Source organism: Mus musculus, chromosome 1 (genome assembly GCF_000001635.26).
Source record: "Mus musculus strain C57BL/6J chromosome 1, GRCm38.p6 C57BL/6J".
Lineage (NCBI taxonomy): Eukaryota > Metazoa > Chordata > Mammalia > Rodentia > Muridae > Mus > Mus musculus.
Window position 1 is genome coordinate 16,208,155 of NC_000067.6, and position 17,685 is coordinate 16,225,839.

Sequence of the window (17,685 nt, forward strand, 5' to 3'; positions counted from 1 at the left end):
AAGAAATTCTGAGATTATAAAGCAAAGAAAGATGGTCTGAGTGGACCAAAAAAGGAACATGGACCTTTATAATGTCTATAAAGGACACACCATAGATTCAAAATATAAATACATTGACAGTAAATAGAAGGAAATACAATATACAACTGCTTAAGGAGTGACATAAAAGAATCATAGTGACTTTATAGTGTGAGACATAATCAAATTTAAGGCAACAGATATTAGAAGACTGAAGGAAATGTTCCTGATAGCATCAAGACAGAGTGGGAAGGCACAATTATAAATCAGATACAACTATAACACCTCTCCAAATACATTGACAAAACCTCACAGAATAAGAAAGAAAAACAGGCTTTATCTATTATATTTATAAATTTAAAGAATATCCTTCCAAGTCAGGCAGCAGTGACTCACGTCTTTAATCCCAGCAACTCAAGAGGCACAGGCAGGCAGATCTCTGTGAGTTCGAGGCCACCGTGATCTACAAAGCATGTTCCAGGACAGCTAGGGCCACACAGAGAGACCCTGACTCGAAAAACCAAAGACCAAGCCAAACAAAACAAAAATCAAACCAAAGAATAGGCTTCCATTAGCTGCCTGAGGACCCTGAGGCCGCAGTTAGCGCCTGCTTGAGCTGATTCATATAGCACAGTTCAACCAACAACAGAAGGGTGGACATGTAATATTTCCCATATTATAGCTGGAAATTACACCTCCATACATTTAAAACATTGTAGCCATAAGAGGTATTGCTGATCAAAGAAAGGTTAAATTAGAAATTGAAAATAGAAAAAAAGGCCCATAGATAGCTCTCTAGTATTTACACACACTGCGAACTGAAGAAGAAACCATGAGGGCGCTGGAAAACACCTTGACTGAGCCAAATGGCAACAGAAAACAGGAAAATTAGGGTTGCAGCTCAAGTTGGCAGAAAGGATAATTTATAGTTTTGAACACTTTTACTAAAAATCTAAAATCAACAGTATAAAGTGGATAAGAAAAAAGGGACCAATTCAAACATAAACTAAATAGAATGGAGGAAACAATAAAGGATGGTGTCGAAACTAACAAAAGGAGAAGAAGAACAGGAGAAACCAATAAAATAAAAAATTGACTTTTCAAAACGAGCCACAAAATATATAAAATGTTAGGTAAATGACAAAGGGGAAAGTAGAAGATTCAAAATAGTGAGCTGAGAGCCAATTGAAAACAGAAGTCTTGTGAGGAAACAGACAACTTTATGTGAGCAAAGAGGTGATTTAGAATAGGAAATGGGCAAATTTTTAAACAGATACATTGCTAAAACAAACAAAATAGTAAAAAAATTAACCTTAATAAAATTAAAAATAAAGACATTGAATTAGATATTTAAAAATCCTCAAACAAAGAAAAACCAACCAAAACAACAACAAAATAACTAACCAAACAATAGTTAAAAAAAAAAGACCTGCAAAGGTCCCTATGGCCTTATTAGTACATTTTTATACTTAAAAAAGTATCAGTCCTACCCACAATCTTTAAAAAAATGTCATAGGATCAGCTTCCACTTATTTTTTTGATTACAGTAATAACCTAGGATCAGAAAAAGACATCATAAGAAAAAGTACTCCAGACCAACATCTATTGTAAAGATTGATTTTCATTTTATGTGTATGAGTGACTGCTTGCATGTGTACATGTGCACCATTCTTATGCCCAGCGCTGGTGGAGGCCAGAACATGGATCAGATCCCCTGGAGTAGATTTGCAGGTGGTTGTGAGCTGCCATGTGGGTGCTAGGAACTAATTTCAGGTTCTTTGCTAGAGCAGCCAAGTGCTCTTAGCCACTGAGCCATCTCTCCAAGTCCAGTCTCTTTGCTGGTACTTGCTTGTCATCTGTATACCTCTGATGCATGTTTATTTAAATGTTTGGGCTGTTGTAACATAAGGAGGAGATAATGGGTTCCGTTTGGTGATGACGAGGGTGGGGGGCTTCTAGTGATGGGTGTCTGTGAGAGCCAGTCACAATGTGGACTTCTCTAAGGACACAGAACAGTACATCTAGAAATGCCTATTGGCAAGTTTTATATGGTGTATTCTCTTAAAATTGAAAAAAAAGTAGGAAAAATATCATGAGAATGAATAACCCATTGTTACAATTGTCAGACACTTAAGAAAAAATTGATCAGTGGTATACAGATGACTAACAGGTACTGAAAAAGAAGCTGATTGTGATTAGCCATTCTAGAGATGCAAACCAAAACCAAGATACCCGCACTCACCGACTAGCATGGCTGTAATTGATTAGATACCCGCACTCACCGACTAGCATGGCTGTAATTGATTAGATACCCGCACTCACCGGCTAGCATGGCTGTAATTGATTAGAGATACTCAGCATTAGTGAGTGTGTGGAGTGATTAGTATCTCCATATGTTGCTAGTGAGAATATAGAGTTATATGGCTTGATGAATTTTTTTAAAATGTAAATGTATGCTTAGCATATAACCCAGAAAACTCACTGTTATCTATTCAAGAAAGATTTCCATACAGGCTTGTATACACAGCATCATTAGTAATAGCTGGTCATGAACAAGTGGGCAAGTGGCTGAGGTGACTCCATGCAGTGGATTGACAGAGCAGAGCAAGCATGCAGGTCCTGTACATGCGGCAACATGGGTCACATTAACTGCCTTTTATATTTATTTACATCAGTTCCCCTTCCCTGACCTCCAAGTCCTCACATGTACCTCTCCTTTCCTCTCTCTCTGTTAGGTGTGTTTGTGTGTCTCCCTAAATACATAAATACAACCTGCTAAGTCCACATATGTTACTAGTATGTATATGTTCTCAGGGATGACCATTTGGCAGTGGATATTAGTAACTTTTATAGTTGCTGTGTCATGGACATCTGGGAAGGAGGAGGAAAGACCATCATTGAGTGGCTTCAGCTCATAGTTCTTGGTTGAATTGATTCTGGGCCTGTGGCAAAGCTCAAGAGGTAATTTTCTAAAATACTTGTTTTATTATTTATGTGTATGGATGTGTGTGCACATATATGTTCAGGATCCCTCAGAGGAAAGAAGAGGGTCTTGGAGCCTCTGGAACTGAAGTAATAGGTAGTTTTGAGTCACATGCTGTAGGTCCCAGGAACTGAACTTGGTTCCTCTGAAGTACAAGCTCCTAACCACTGAGCCACCTCTTCAGGCCCACGAAGCTTCTTAACAGCATGGCTTTAGGTAAATAGGAAACAGAGGGACCCATAATGACCTATAAAGTCATGCCCCTTGGGGCCTGCTTCTGACAGCTAGGTGCCACATCTAGAACCCCCCAGAAGAGTGTCTCTATCTGGAAACCAATCAAGCACTCAGTATATGAACCTTCAAACCATAACAACCACAGATGTGCGTGGAGCGGTATTCAGGAACAGATGTGCGTGGAGCGGTATTCAGGAACAGATGAGCATGGAGCGGTTGGTATTCAGGATACCCCAAACACAGGATGACGATTACTTCTGTGTTGAAGACTTTTGGGCCACTGGTTGGGAAAAATACATCAGGTTCATGTGTCCTGGTTTTTTGGTTAATGACGTAAATTTACATGAGGTAAGTAATAGTTTTAACTGTCAACTTGACCTAATCTACAGTCACCTAGGAAGAGAGTCATAATGAGGGATTGTCTGGACCAGGTTGGCCTGTGGACATGTCTGGGGAGGACTGTCTTGATTACAGTAATTGGTGTGGGGAGATCTAGCCAGCTGCATGCAGCACTATTCCCCAGCTTTGATCCTAGTCTGTGTAGGATGGAGGAAGTGGGCTGTAAGAGTGTGTGTGCCTCAGTTCATTTCTCTCTGTCCTTGACTGTGGATGTAATGTGACCAGCTGCTCCAAAAATCTCAGAACTGGAGGTCTCCCTGAAATTCTTTATGTCTGACTGTAGTTCCTGGATTTTATTTCTCACTATCCTGGATTGGTTGACATAGAAGCAGCATTCTTCTTGGAGGAACAGGCAAAGACCACCTTCTTTAGCTGTCAGGACATCTAGGCCCCGTCGGTTCCGAAGCACCACATTGCCAAAGAATTGATCTGGAAAACCCAGATCTTAACGAATTGCTATACAGCTGGGCTTTCTAGGAATCCTGGAACGATTCCTATGAAGAGTGAATGGGTAGCACTCAGCAGAGGTCTGGCCAGCACTGAGCCTCATTCCAGAACAGGACTCTTGTCCCACTCCAAAAATGACGTGTTTGTGTGTGTGTGTGTGTGTGTGTGTGTGTGTATGTGTGTGTGTGTTCCTGCATGAGCATGTGTTTGTGCAGGTGAGTGTGATTGTGGAGGGCAGATGTCAATATCAAGTGTCTTTCAAGTGTCTTTTTATGTCGTCACTTTCCTGTTGGCCTTCACCTCCCACATCTGGCTTTTTAAATGGATACTGGAGACTGAAGTTGGGTTTCCTGCTTGCAGGGCAAACAACTTATCAAGTGAGCCATGCACACTGCCCCCTTGCCTACTTTTGTAAATCAGGTTTTGTTAGAGAGCAGACATACTTGTTCATTCATGTGTTGCCTGTGGCTACATTCCTGTTGCAGTGGTACAAAGCCATTTCCCATCTGGCCTTTAAAAGTTCCAGCTTGTTAGCCCTCTGGACCCTCTCCAGCTTCAGGGGGTGGGGTGGGGAGAAGACAGGCATGATCAGAATTTTGAGCTGACAAGACTCAAGAAATGACATGGGCTAGGAGCTTGGAAAGTTAGGATACAGATCTGGTGTGGAAGAGAGCGCAAGATCTGTAGGGTTCGAAGCATTTTCTATTTGTACTAAATGGTTTTTGGTTTTACCCTGTGGCCAAAGATAGAGGTCATTTTGCATGAGAGCCTATTGTGTTTTAGAAGAGCAAACTGAAATGCTGCAAGTTCTTTGTCTTCCTCCTCCTCCAAACTTACTTCTGTATTGGTTAATCTTCATTGTCAACCTGACAGGATTTGGAATCAAGTAGGAGGCAAACCTGTGGGTGTGTCCAGGGAAGGTTAACTGAAGAGGGAGACCCACCCTGAAGGCTAACTGTAAACCGCTCTACTTCATTGGCTGGGGTGGCACACTGAATAGAAAGGGAACTGGATAAAGCTAAGACTAGCTCATCACTCTCACATCCCGGCTGAGGATCCTGCGTGCCCAGTTGCCTCAAACTGTTGCCACAGAGCGAGCTCTCCTTTGCTGTAGCGTCTTCCTCACCACACAGACAACAGCCTCAAACTAAGATCCAGAATCACATCTCCCTTTCCTAAGTAGCTTTTGTTGGGAATTTTGTCACAGCAGAGAGTCAAATGATTAATATATCACCGAGGCAGCATCCAGTTTAAGATTTACAGGGTTTCTTCTCTTGTATCCAGCTAAGACTTTCTCTAAATCAAGATTTCCCTTTCTCTCTCTGATTTCCACTCCAGAAATTCCTGTGGAAAAAAAGACCAAGTCATTTTGTTCTTTGCCATGTCCCCAGAACTGAACCCTAGGCTTAGTATTTACTGTGTGAGACTCCTTTAGCGTCACGTCCATAGTGGGCCCCTGACTTCTCTCTCATCACACAAAGCACAATGGCAGACAAAGATGGAGCGCCCGCAGCCATAGAGAGCTGCAAGACAGGAATGAGTGAGGGCCCGGCCCCTGGGGGCAGCTGCCAACTGCCCTGTGATAGGCCCATGTTGTTCAAAAAATGCAGACCATCCAGATTTTATGTGATTTAAAATTCTGGCAACTGAACTAAACTTTTAAAAACAGCCTTCTGAGAGGCCAAAGAAAACACATAACACATCTGTGCACTGGACCCAGCCCGGGGGCTGCCAGTTTGCAACCTCTGCTGAGATCCAAATGGATGGAATCTAGAGCTGTCCTCTGATCTACCAAACCACTTACCCTATCAAAGGAGGAACATGGTTAGATGTGGTTTGGATTATCAAGGTTCCCTAAGAAAAGATGGTCCTTTGAACCCGAATTTGATGCTGGACTTCAAGGCTGGCCCCAGGACGGAGGAAATTCAGCTAGCCTGTCATCCAATGAACATTCCTTTGTACCTGGCAGTGCCAAGAATAGTGCAGCCCTTTGGGCAATGGCTAGAGATCAAAGATTTAAAATGTGCTGCCACCACACCCAGACCCCTAGTCAGGCCCTGCTTCCTACCCTGCCCCCTCTTTGAGGCCCAGCTCCAATCTGGAGTCTATCCATCCCACTGGCAGCACACCTCACAGTCCCTTCTACACCAGCGGCTTCCCTGACTTCCTGGAAACCTGACCACCCCCAAGGACACCGAAGGTGCCATCCTCCTCTTTGGTACAGCTTTGTCATAGGGGCTTTCCACCAATCCCTGCTGCCTGCCCACAGTAGCCCTGAAAGTCAGCCCAGTGACCAGGGTGCTCACTGTCGATACCAGCTACTTTTTGTTTGCTTGCTTGTTTGATTTATTATGTGACCCTTCAGTATTTATTTACCTGCTCACTCCCCGAATGCATGCTTTTTCCCACAATGCATTTCAAAGCACTTGTAAAGAGCAATTCTGTTTAACACATCATTAACATCTGAGACCTATTACTCTTCTTTTTTTCCTTTTAAGATAAAATTTGTCTCCAATGAAATGCACAAATCTTAAGTAAACAGCGACAGAGCAGAGCTGGGGGATGCATGCTTACAGGGTAATGCAATTCCTGTCAAACTGTAGAACATTGCCATCATCTGCAGGAGTTTGCTAAAGCCCTTTCCCAGTCACAGTCTCTACCTCACCTAAGAAGCCCAGCCCTGTTCTCTGAGTTTCACCTGTTGCAAAAGCTCATCTAGGTAAATCTGCAGATCTGCTGGTCTGAGAGAGGCTGCTCACAGTGTAACTGAGATGCATCACGGTGTTTGTGAGCTCATTGTAGTTATTGTCAGGGGTGGGTTATTCCCTTCAATTGTAGGCAGCCAAAGCCTAAAAGATGGCGCCGGTTTCTGGTACACCATAAACATCACCACTTCCCAGGTGCTAGCCCGAATCTGGCTCCAACCCCTCCCCCAGCGGGTGTATGCAAATTAAGGTGCCGGCAGACTGACCAATCCCAGGAGGACACAAAGCTTTTCCCTGTGCTGGGGTGTATATAAGGAGTCCTCCCTGGGTTCCCGGGGTTCCCGTAGCAGCATCGAGGCGTTCCTGCAATAAAGAAGGCTGTTGAGAATGATCCGACAGTGTTGTGTCTTCCTTGCCGGACGAGGTGGGCGAGACATTGAATATCTCTGTTTCTTTATCGGGACTGTTTTCAGGGGGTTGTTTTGTTTTGTTTTTACCTGATGGTTGTGTGTGTGTGTGTGTGTGTGTGTGTGTGTGTTTGTGTATGAATAATTGAACATTCTTGTATAGTTATTTTATTTTTCTTATTCCTCTTTGAATGTTTAGGTATGAAGTTGCAAGATCCCTGGGTAAGTAGATGTCTGTGTCACTTAACTTTGATTACTGTGTGGATATTGTGGTTGCTCATCACTTTTTAGCACCACCACTTCAGATCCTAAGGCAGGAGAATTATGAGTTTAAAGCCAGCTTGGGGTACAGAGTGAGCCTGCCTCAAAAAAGATATTAGCAGTCACAATTGAGTTCTGCTTGGCCAGCCCTGGCTAGATAGATATATCCAAAGAATGGAAGTCAAACATTTCCCTCCAGGAGTTTGCAGTCTAGTAAGGTAGTGACCATAAAAATGAGAACAGCTGGGCATGGAGCTGTCATCTCCTAAGAAGGCAATGGGCAGAGTACCCTGTGTTCCAAGCTGGGGACCATCTGAGCATTGGGCAGGCCTTTTCGCTGGATGAAAAAGCAAGGAAGAGAATGCAATAGGTTTAGATGGATTTGAGAACACTCAGACACGACACATTCTAGGAGACAGAAGGGCGCAGAGAAGACTAGAATACAAGCAGACTGCTGAGTGCTCGGCACTCACCTCTGGATCAGACCTAAGACCTCCATTTTCACAGACTCTCCTCTTTCCTCTTCTGGGGCACAGTCATTTTGGTCCCAAAACAATACTCCAAAACCTCCCTGTAGATGCAGCTACAGAAATTTAAGTGCCCTTAAATTCCTTGCTGCAGAAAACTGAAGCTGTCACCTTCACAGCTACTCTAGGGCCATTTCATCTTTATGGCCTCGTTCCTCAGTTAAGTGGCCGTGTCTCAGAACTGCACGAGGGAGGGATGTCTGATGGATAAGTGGCTATTATGATCGTGGTGATTCTGGAAACATTAACACTTGCTATCTGGCTATCTATCTGTCCTATGCTCTTACGCCTCTGAAAGTTAGAAAAGCAACATTTTAATCAAGGTGGTTAAATTATAACAAGATGATGACTGAATTCTATTTTTAGCTGCTTAGTCCATGCAGCCCCACTGGGCTGGCAGCATCACGGGGCCTCCCTGTGACAAGGATAAGATTTTCCTTCATGCTTTCTGCAGTTTCTCCTTGGTAAGACCAAACCATCTCTGAGCAAAGGCAAGTGTCTCCACTTTTTATAATATGTCTCTTTTCCAGACTTAGCAAATGAACTCCCTCCACTAAGGGATTCTGATCTCTGACTCAGAATCCTGTAAAGATACTCAGATGGCCTCAGGGAAGAAAAAAAATCTGTCAACCATTCTTGCAACACATTTGAATTGCCAAGTTCCTGAATTAGCCCTTTGATGTGATTTTCCTGGTCATATAACACAGAACACACTCAAAAAACAAATGGAGTCTCTCAGTGTGGATAACCTACGCTCTTACGGACCTTTGCACATGGTTTGTTTTTCCTTAGCAGACATAGCTTACAGGAAGGTCTCTGATAGGTCTGTGGACCTAGTTATTCATGGTGGATAGTGAGACAGGAATTGCCTGCATTTCCCAGGTTAGCTAGTCTGTCTGTAAATGCAGTATAGGTATATGGAAATTATGAGAACCTACTGTTCCACCCATTCCTATCCCATCAGGCTCGGCATTTCCAACTTGAGTACTAAAAGTCATGCGTCCCAGAATCCTTTTCAGCCCTGGACAAACAGAGATGGCTGGTCACCCAATCAATAGCAGTTACCTAGTGAGTATTTCTTTCTAAATAAAATTTGGTTTTCTAAAGTACCAGTCAAGAAAACATAATCAATACCTACCTCTTTTCCTAGTGTCCCAGTGACAAACAGAGGCACAGTGTAGCCAGCGTTCATTCTGGGGAGCCACTGAGTTTATTCCAGGGGTATGAGTGTTCCTCTTCCATAGTGGGCTCTACCTGGAAAGTCTTTATCTAAAATGGAAACCGGCTTTGCTGTAGCCATTTAGATAGAGCCTCCACTCTAGTGTTCCCAAGTTTATATATTCTACCCCTGCCCCCAGGCCATGGGCAACTAAGGAGAGAATGGGTACTTGGGTGCCCCTCTTTGTCCTTCTATGTAGGGGTGTAAATCATCAAAAAAATCCAGTTGGGATGATTTTTACATGGGGACACTGCTGAATGCCCCAAGATGGCAGTTGTTTGGTTCAGAGGACAATCAATCCCAGTGGAAGTGTGTGTTGGAAGTGTTGAAAGACACCAGTCGAAATTCTGAACCACCTTGCCAGTCAGCAGGGGTCACCAAGTAGAGTTCTGAAAAACAACAACAACAACAACAACAACAACAACAACCAACAACAACAGCAGAAAAAAATGAGGCTCTAGTGAGGCTCAGTGATATGTTTCCTGTGGTCCTGCAGTTATGGCCAATTTGGGGGGAGGGGATTTAGGCCATTGGTTTTAGCAGCAAACATCATTTCTGGATCAGTTTCCACGGTCTTTAATGAGACAATACATCTTTCACAGCTGTTATGTTTGAGGATTTCAGAGAGCAGATAATATACAGTCAGCAAGCCTGGCTCTGACCTGGAAGTTGGAGGTCAGGTCATTGCAAGCCTTTGGAGGGTTTGGCTCTGTGTCAAGTAGGGAAATGTGTCCCCTTTCCCACTTAGAAGAAAGAGGCCATGGCTTTGAGAGTGATTTGTTGAACCTTGCAGGGTCAAAATGAGCTACCTTAGTGAGGCAGCATTCCTTTCTTGGTGGCTCTTCTTTACCAGACTATTTGTCTCCTCAGGATCAGATGATCCCAGGTTCTTTCCTCCAAGGAAGCTGTTTTCACCCTCCAAATATGCGAGGCTGCTCCTCAGGGAGAAGTCCCAGAAACTGTCACAGGTGGGACTCAGTGTGATCTGGTCTTGGGCCACTGTTTGAGTTCCATAGAACTAGCTGAGGGTGGGACAATGTTCTTCAGTTAGTATAACAGCCTGAAAGTCTGAATCAGATCTCATACTCTAAGCACCCCTGTGCCAGATGCAGTATTCCGGACACTTTCCCATCTGTCTTCCCTTACCTGATACTGTGACAATGTACTATGAACAATATCAGTGATTGTCCCTTTGGGACATATGGCTGATCTCAGTGCCCACAATTCAGACAATTGTGGGCATCTGACTCTACTACCCATGCCAGCCAAGACACACAAGGTGTTCTTCATTACAGACTAGACAGGGGGTCTGAGTTACAAGGAAATAATTCAATCTAGCAGGCTAGGGTGACATTGCCAACCCAAAGAACAATTTATGAGGTCATCTGAGCCTGGATGTGGAATGAATCCCATAACACAATAACTCACCACAGGTCACCTTGTTTAATTTAATTTTTCCTAGTAGTGGGGGTCTTCCTGCCATCATTTATGATCCAGACAAATAAAAACAATTCAAACATTATGCTAGAACTCCTCTTTGTCTGAAATGTAAAGAGTTCTAACAATGGTATATGGGCATTGCCCACATTATCCTGGTCATAGTTAATTTACTCTATTGAAGTCTGAGCATGTTTACTAACTATTATTGCAACCTAGGAAGAAAGGTAGAATTTGGGCCAGAGTAGGTAAGCTACAGTTTTCTGAGGAACACGTGCTTTGTTGCTCAACACGCCGATTTTAAGACCACACTCTTCTAATAAGTCTGGTTTTTTTGTTTTGTTTTGTTTTTTTGTTTTTGTTTTTTTTTTTTTTATTCCTATGAAATAAGGAGAATGGAGGAGGGTGGCTTAGGAATTCTGGCTTTCTGAGTCCCTACCTAGTCTATGAAGTAGGGTCTGGAATATAAAGCAACTGATGCTCCTTGCCCAGAGAAGCAAACCTCTGAGATTTTGAGGGTATGTGGAACAGGCTGAGCCAGGCTCACAGGGCCAGGGAGGCTATGGAAACTTAAAGCTGAGGAGGTGGGTTAGTGGGCCAAGCATTGGGAGAAAGCATGCAGGTGAGTGCTAATCTCTAGTCCTATATAAAAGCTAAGTGAGGGGATGGAGCAATGACTCTGCCGTGAAGAACACTTGCTTTGCTTTTAGAAGAACTGGGTTCAGTTCCCAGCACACAGCTCTCAACTGCCTGAAACTGCAGTTACAGAAGATATAACGCCATCTTCTGGCCTTGTGGGCACCTGCACGCACACAGACATATGTGAATAAAAATAATATATATCTTTTTAAAAAACAGCCAAATGAGTAGTGCCAGCATCTGTGATCCCAGGCAGAAACAGATATAAAGGCAGAAACAGGAAAATACTCTGAAGTTCATGGCAGAGCCAGCCTGGTATCTCTAGCCATAAGACAATGCGGTCCTGTCTTAAACAAGATGGAAGATGAAGCCTGACTCCTGACCTCCAAACATATTCCATGTCCTGTGTTCCTGAATTCACACACACACACACACACACACACACACACACACACACACACACATCATAGAAACATAGTTACTATGGTCAAGCATCACATCACATCACTAAACTGGCCCTCAATACAAGAAAGAGTGGGAACACAGCCATCTAAGCTGGCTTGGCTGCCTTGGCTTTTCGTTTGCCTTCTTTTATGAAGACTAGGGAAATCACTTCTGTGGTCAACTGTCTGTAAAAATAAGTCTAGTCCAAGACGTTCTCACAGCTCACTTGTCAAAGGTGTCCTCCTCTGGGGAAGTTCCCCGGTTCCCCCTGCCTCTGCCTCACACCTGAGGTCTGTGTTGCATGCACTTGTAAGAAGGCCAAGGCAAATGGAACTTGAGAATGGAACTGCAAGGGGTCATGGGAAGAAGTCCTGGCCGCTGACAAGAAGTTGGTGGGTAGCTTAAGGTTTCTGTGTGTTGATTGCTCCAGCAGTTAGGGTAGAGTTGTGTGGGAAACATGACAACAGTTCTGGTTAAGCACTGTTACGTAACAAACCACTGGAGTTGCTGTGGCAGGAACAGCAATGGTTATAATATTCCTCACAGTCTGGATCGACTGAGCTCAGCACAGTGATGTTCCTGCTCCTTGTGATATTTACTGGGTCTGAGATTGTAAAGGAGTTTTGGGGCTAGAACACCCAAGGTGGCCCATTCATGCCACCAGCCATTGATACTGACTGAATTTGAACTACAGCTGAGGCTATTGAACCTGTGGCTTGGGCTCCTCCCAGAATGGTGCTGAGAGACTCAAAACTGCATGGCCCCAAATAGAAGCAAGAGGCTAGACCCAGAAGACCTGGAACTGGCATGTGACTCTCACAGGAGTCTATTAATTTAGCTATTACAAGGTCAGCCCCAATTAAAGGGAAGGAAATTAAACACTTCTTAGTGGGAAGAGTGATCTTTTCCGACAATCCTTAACACACCACAATAGAATATTGTGGAGCTTCCATATTAGTCGGGATATCCCACATAAAACCCAATGCTGTGGCCCCCATAGCTCTTGCCAGGTATCCCTAGGTAAGCTTACTTACAATGAAATTTCTATTCCCTGCTCATGACTCTTATAGCAAAAACTATGCTTAGAAAGTAATTAAGACAGAGCTAAAACCAGGAGCCCACCTAGGGCAAACCATAGCTTAGTGTTGAGGTGAAAAGGATGCCCACCTCAGGGCACCTCCATGGATATCCCCCACCATAGGCTGGGTGTCTCAGCGCTCGATGCTATTTGCCATCTCCAGAGGGCCTTGGGGAAGATGCCATGAGAGTTGCTAGTTGTCAAGTTCCTGTGCACATGAGTCCTTTCTACCTCAGTGGCAATGCTGGGGCAGGCACCACTTCTGGATGGCTAGGGGAAGAGTTCCTGACAGGAGTATAATTGTCGTGCTAAACAATTAGATGCACATTACCACAACATGCCCTAGAAAAGCTCCCCCTTCTTACAGTCTGAATGTCTAGTGAGCTAGAATACCAGGACATTAGTGTAGTCACATAACTTTTCCTAAGGCGATGGGAACATTTATTTACCCTAGAACGGGCATATGATGACATACCAAAGGAACAATTCTACCCAACTCCAACCTGGTGAACCAATTAAATTATTGGTGTGACTCAGGATCATGAGTTAGGAAGCATGGGTGATTCTCAGGCATCTGCATTGATCAGAAGCTCACCTCGCGTGGACGAGAGCTCCATCCTTGGGGATTCCTGCCCAAGTTGCAGGCAGCTCCAACAAAGAGAGTGCTCATGCCCTCACCCACAGACATTGTTTTCTGTTTAAATAACCTCAAAGATGAACCTGGTGGGTTTTACAACTACTGTGAACTTTCTGGACCACATAATTGTGTGTGTTTCTATGTGTTCTATATACATATTTGTATGTTTGTGGGCAACAAGATTGATGTTAAATGTCTCTCTTCCTTTGCTTTACAATCAATGCTTATATTGATTGGTTGGTTGGTTTGTTGGTTGGTTAGTGGATTGATTTATATAGGGTCACTCATTGAACCTGGTCAGTGAACTTCCAGGATCTTCCTTTTGCCTGCTCCTGCCAAGGCTGGCATTGCAGGTATGCAGGAACCCCATTCCTAGCTTTTTACACATGTTCTGAGAACTAGGACTTGGATGCTCATGTTTGTGCACCAGGCCCTTTAACCATCCCCCTTGCACCCTCAAGCTTTCCTTAGTTTTCTAAGCTTTCTGAGCCCCCTGTGACTTCTAAGTAAAAAGGACACAGTAATAGTCTTTATAGCTACTTTACCACTATATCCAGTGTTCACAAGATAGTGGAATTGGGACTGTGGTGGAGGAACTGTCTAGTTCTTCAAAAAGATAATCAGACTCCCTTCCTTGACTCTCCCTTTCCACGTTCATTAAGGCAGAAAGAGGAAAGGGACCTGCAAAACGGTAATGTGGTTGGTTGATGCAGATAGTGACTGTAATGAATGTCTAACAGTAGATGTGTGTGGGATGTCATAATGAAACCAATTAATTTGTATACTAACTAAAAAGAAAGGAAGTAAGGAAGGAAAGAAGGAAGGAAGGAAGGAAGGAAGGAAGGAAGGGAGAGAGAGAGGGAGGGAGGGAGGGAGAGAAAGAGAGAGAGAGAGAAAGAAAGAAAGAAAGAAAGAAAGAAAGAAAGAAAGAAAGAAAGAAAGGAAGGAAGGAAGGAATGAAGGAAGGAAGGAAGGAAGGAAGAAAGAAAGACAGTAAAAATCATGGTTCATAGCCCCTGATGCTGGTCCTAATGGGCTGTCTTCCTACCTGCTCCAGCCACTCACTGCATTTTTGGTTATCCCACGCCCTTCTGGTGTCCTCTTCCTACTATTCCAATTCTTTGTCACTTCCCCGCACGAGCACCTCTCTTCAGCTCACCTCTTAAATTCTGGTGCTCTGTCCCTTAGCCTTTTGTTCTTCTTAAGTCTGAAATTATCTAGAAAAGTGGTTCTCAACCTTCCTTATGCTGTGACCCTTTAATACAGTGCCTCAGGTTGTGGTGATCTTGAATCATACAGTTATCTCATTTCTTCTTCATAACTGTAATTTTGTCACTGTTATGGATCATAATGTAAATATTTGATATACAAGATATCTCATATTCAATGCCTCCCAACGGGGTCATTGCCCCCATGTTGAGAACTACTGATCTAGAAGGTGTTTTGTAAGGCATCATCCAAATGATCATTGCTTACAACACCCTCTATCCTGGGCATCAACACTCAGCCTCTGTTGCCAGTTGGAGACCTTTTATTGAATGTCCCACACTTATGTCAGTTTCAGAAGTCCAGAACGAATCCTATTGTCGCTTGCCCAGCTCTCCAAGTCAGGAGCCTGGATGGCCCGACCTACCCTATGTGGGAATGCAGCATTAAGGCCTGCCACCTCCGTTTTCTAAGGAGGTGTGGCACTATGTCTGGCTTAGACCTGACATTTCAAAGGCTTGTTCCAGGACTTCGAGGACTATGCACACCTTCTTAGGTCTATGTTACCTTTTCCCATCTGCCCTTGCCTCTTCAGGGATCTTATTCACCCGGGTTCTTCCTCAGCTGAGCACCTAATTATAATTTCTGGCACACAGTAGTTGATCAATATTTATTGATTAATTCATTGATGTCTTCTAGTCAATCATAAGTCATGTTTATGAGTGCTTACTCTGTGCCACATATAGCTCAAAACACTTTGGATGTATTGACTCATAGAATTAATGTATTTAATCTATATAACTACACTGCTACCTTGATTTTATAGCTGAGGAAAGTTAAGCTTAATTTACACATCTAGAAACTGAGTGGGGAGACCAAGAATTGAATACACTGGTAATCTGACCCCTGCCTTCGAACTCCACTCTGATTTTTTTTTAATTATTATATGTGTGTATGAGTGTGTAGATTTGTGCATGTGAGTACAGGTGCCTGCAAAGGCCAGAAGAGTTGAAGTCACAGACAGTTGAGCTGCCTGATGAGGGTACCAGGAGTTGTACTCCAGACCCCCAACTCTATTTTGTTTTGTTTTGCTTTGTTTTGTTTTGTTTTTCAAGACAGGGTTTCTCTGTGTAACAGGGACTGGCTGTCCTGGCACTTGCTTTGCAGACCAGACTGGCCTTGAACTCATGCTCCTAGAGATCCTCCTGGCTCTGCCTCTCAAGTGCAATTACAGGCATGTGCTACTATGCACGACTCAGACTCCCAACTCTTCCACTCTTCCCAACCCACCACTGCTTCTTTGGTGGTGGATGGAGAAGAAACAAGTCAACAGTTGCACAGGTTGGAGGTGGTGGTGATGAGGAGGTTGATGCTGAGAAAACCTCAATGTTTACAAGGATTTACCCCCAGGGGAAAAACATGCATCTTGATTACAGTTGGCCAAGCCAAGTACTACATTAAGAAAAGCAGGCTTAGCGGGTAGAATGTCTTTTCAGTAGTACATTTGTGGCTACTGGCCTGAGTCTTCACACTGCTTCATCCATAAACATTGTAGCTGTAGTGGAGCTAATCATGAAGAGCTCCAGTGTATTCGATTGGGTATCTGTAGAAGCTGCAACCTCTCATCTCCCTACCCTCAGAGATTCTCTTTGGAGGTTATATCCAGTCTGGGTCTTTGCCAGGTCTGGGTGCTCATGAGTCACGTTGAGTTGATGAAGGCAGACCTTATTCCTTTCTCTGTGCTCAAGAATGAGGTATGATCAGTGGCTAGGATCATTCTGGAAAATGACTATGTGGGAGGTTTGGGGGAGGCTCAAGAGGAAAAGCTCCCCCCCTCTTTTTTTGAAATTGTTCATTCCTGAAGCTGATGAGAAGACAGCCCAGAGCCCTCCTCCAGAGCAGCACATTTCTTCATTCTTCTCCAAGGCAAGCTCTTTAGTTTGCAATCCAAATTTCTGATTCTATCTATTGTCTGTCTTCTACTCACGCAAGCCATCAAGTCTCTTCCCTACTTTGAACACCCTTGAGCAAAGTTTGCAAGAAAATAAAACTAAGATTGCCTCTGTGTTTACCCCTCTCCATTATGGACTCAAACTTCTCTTCTATCAAAACCTCTCAGGAAACAAAGGCAGAGGAGTTGCCTTGAATTTTCGGATGTGTAGAGACCAGGATGGAGAACCTTGTTACTGCCTTGTCCCACCCCCTTGTTATTGCTCTAGCTGAAGGAAAGGAGGCTTATATAAAATATGCTAATTTAAGATGACTGGAAATGTTTTCTTTTTTTTGCTCTAGGTAGTTTTATGACTCATTCAGGATACTTCTGCAGTTCATAAGAACCTTGGAACCAAAGACTGAAAGGGTTAAACACAGCCAAACAAAGCCATACAGCCTTGACAAACTTAAAAGCTGTCTGTGACACTTGGGAGAATGGTATTCGGTTATTTAAGCTTCCCTGTCATCTACCTTGAGAGTAAGGACTAGCACATGATTAAAAAGTGCCTTACTTCCCTGGGAAGTGTGGCAGGTAGCCACACTTTTGGGTTGCAATGCTAAGCAGTGTTTCTGTCTTTGCAAATGACTACTCCACCTAGTGGGGCAGTCACACTGGCACAATGTAAATGAGGGTAAGCTTCTGTTTCAGGATGGGCCAGCCAGGTAGCAGCTTTCCTAAGACTCTAGAATGAAGTCAAAAGAGAAAGATGGCGTTTCTTCCAGTGTCTGTGCACTAGGATTCTGTTTCTGGCCATGTTTTCCCATGAGTGCATACAGGAAGCAGGCGGTGGTTTAGGGAGACAGCAGGGGGAACTGAGAGAGATGATGAGCTTCCTAGTTTCCACCTAACCTACTACTTCCTGGCTCCAGTTGGCATCTGGATTTCTGCCCTTGGGTTCTGTGAAACACCCTCTGGCTTTGTACCAAATCTCCCATTGCTGGTTTTACTTGCCTGTCCTAACTATAGTGGGAAGAATCCTTTCAAGTGTTTGATCAAAATTTCATAACCATCTGAGACAGAATTTCAGTGACTATGGGAGAGAAGTTTAGAG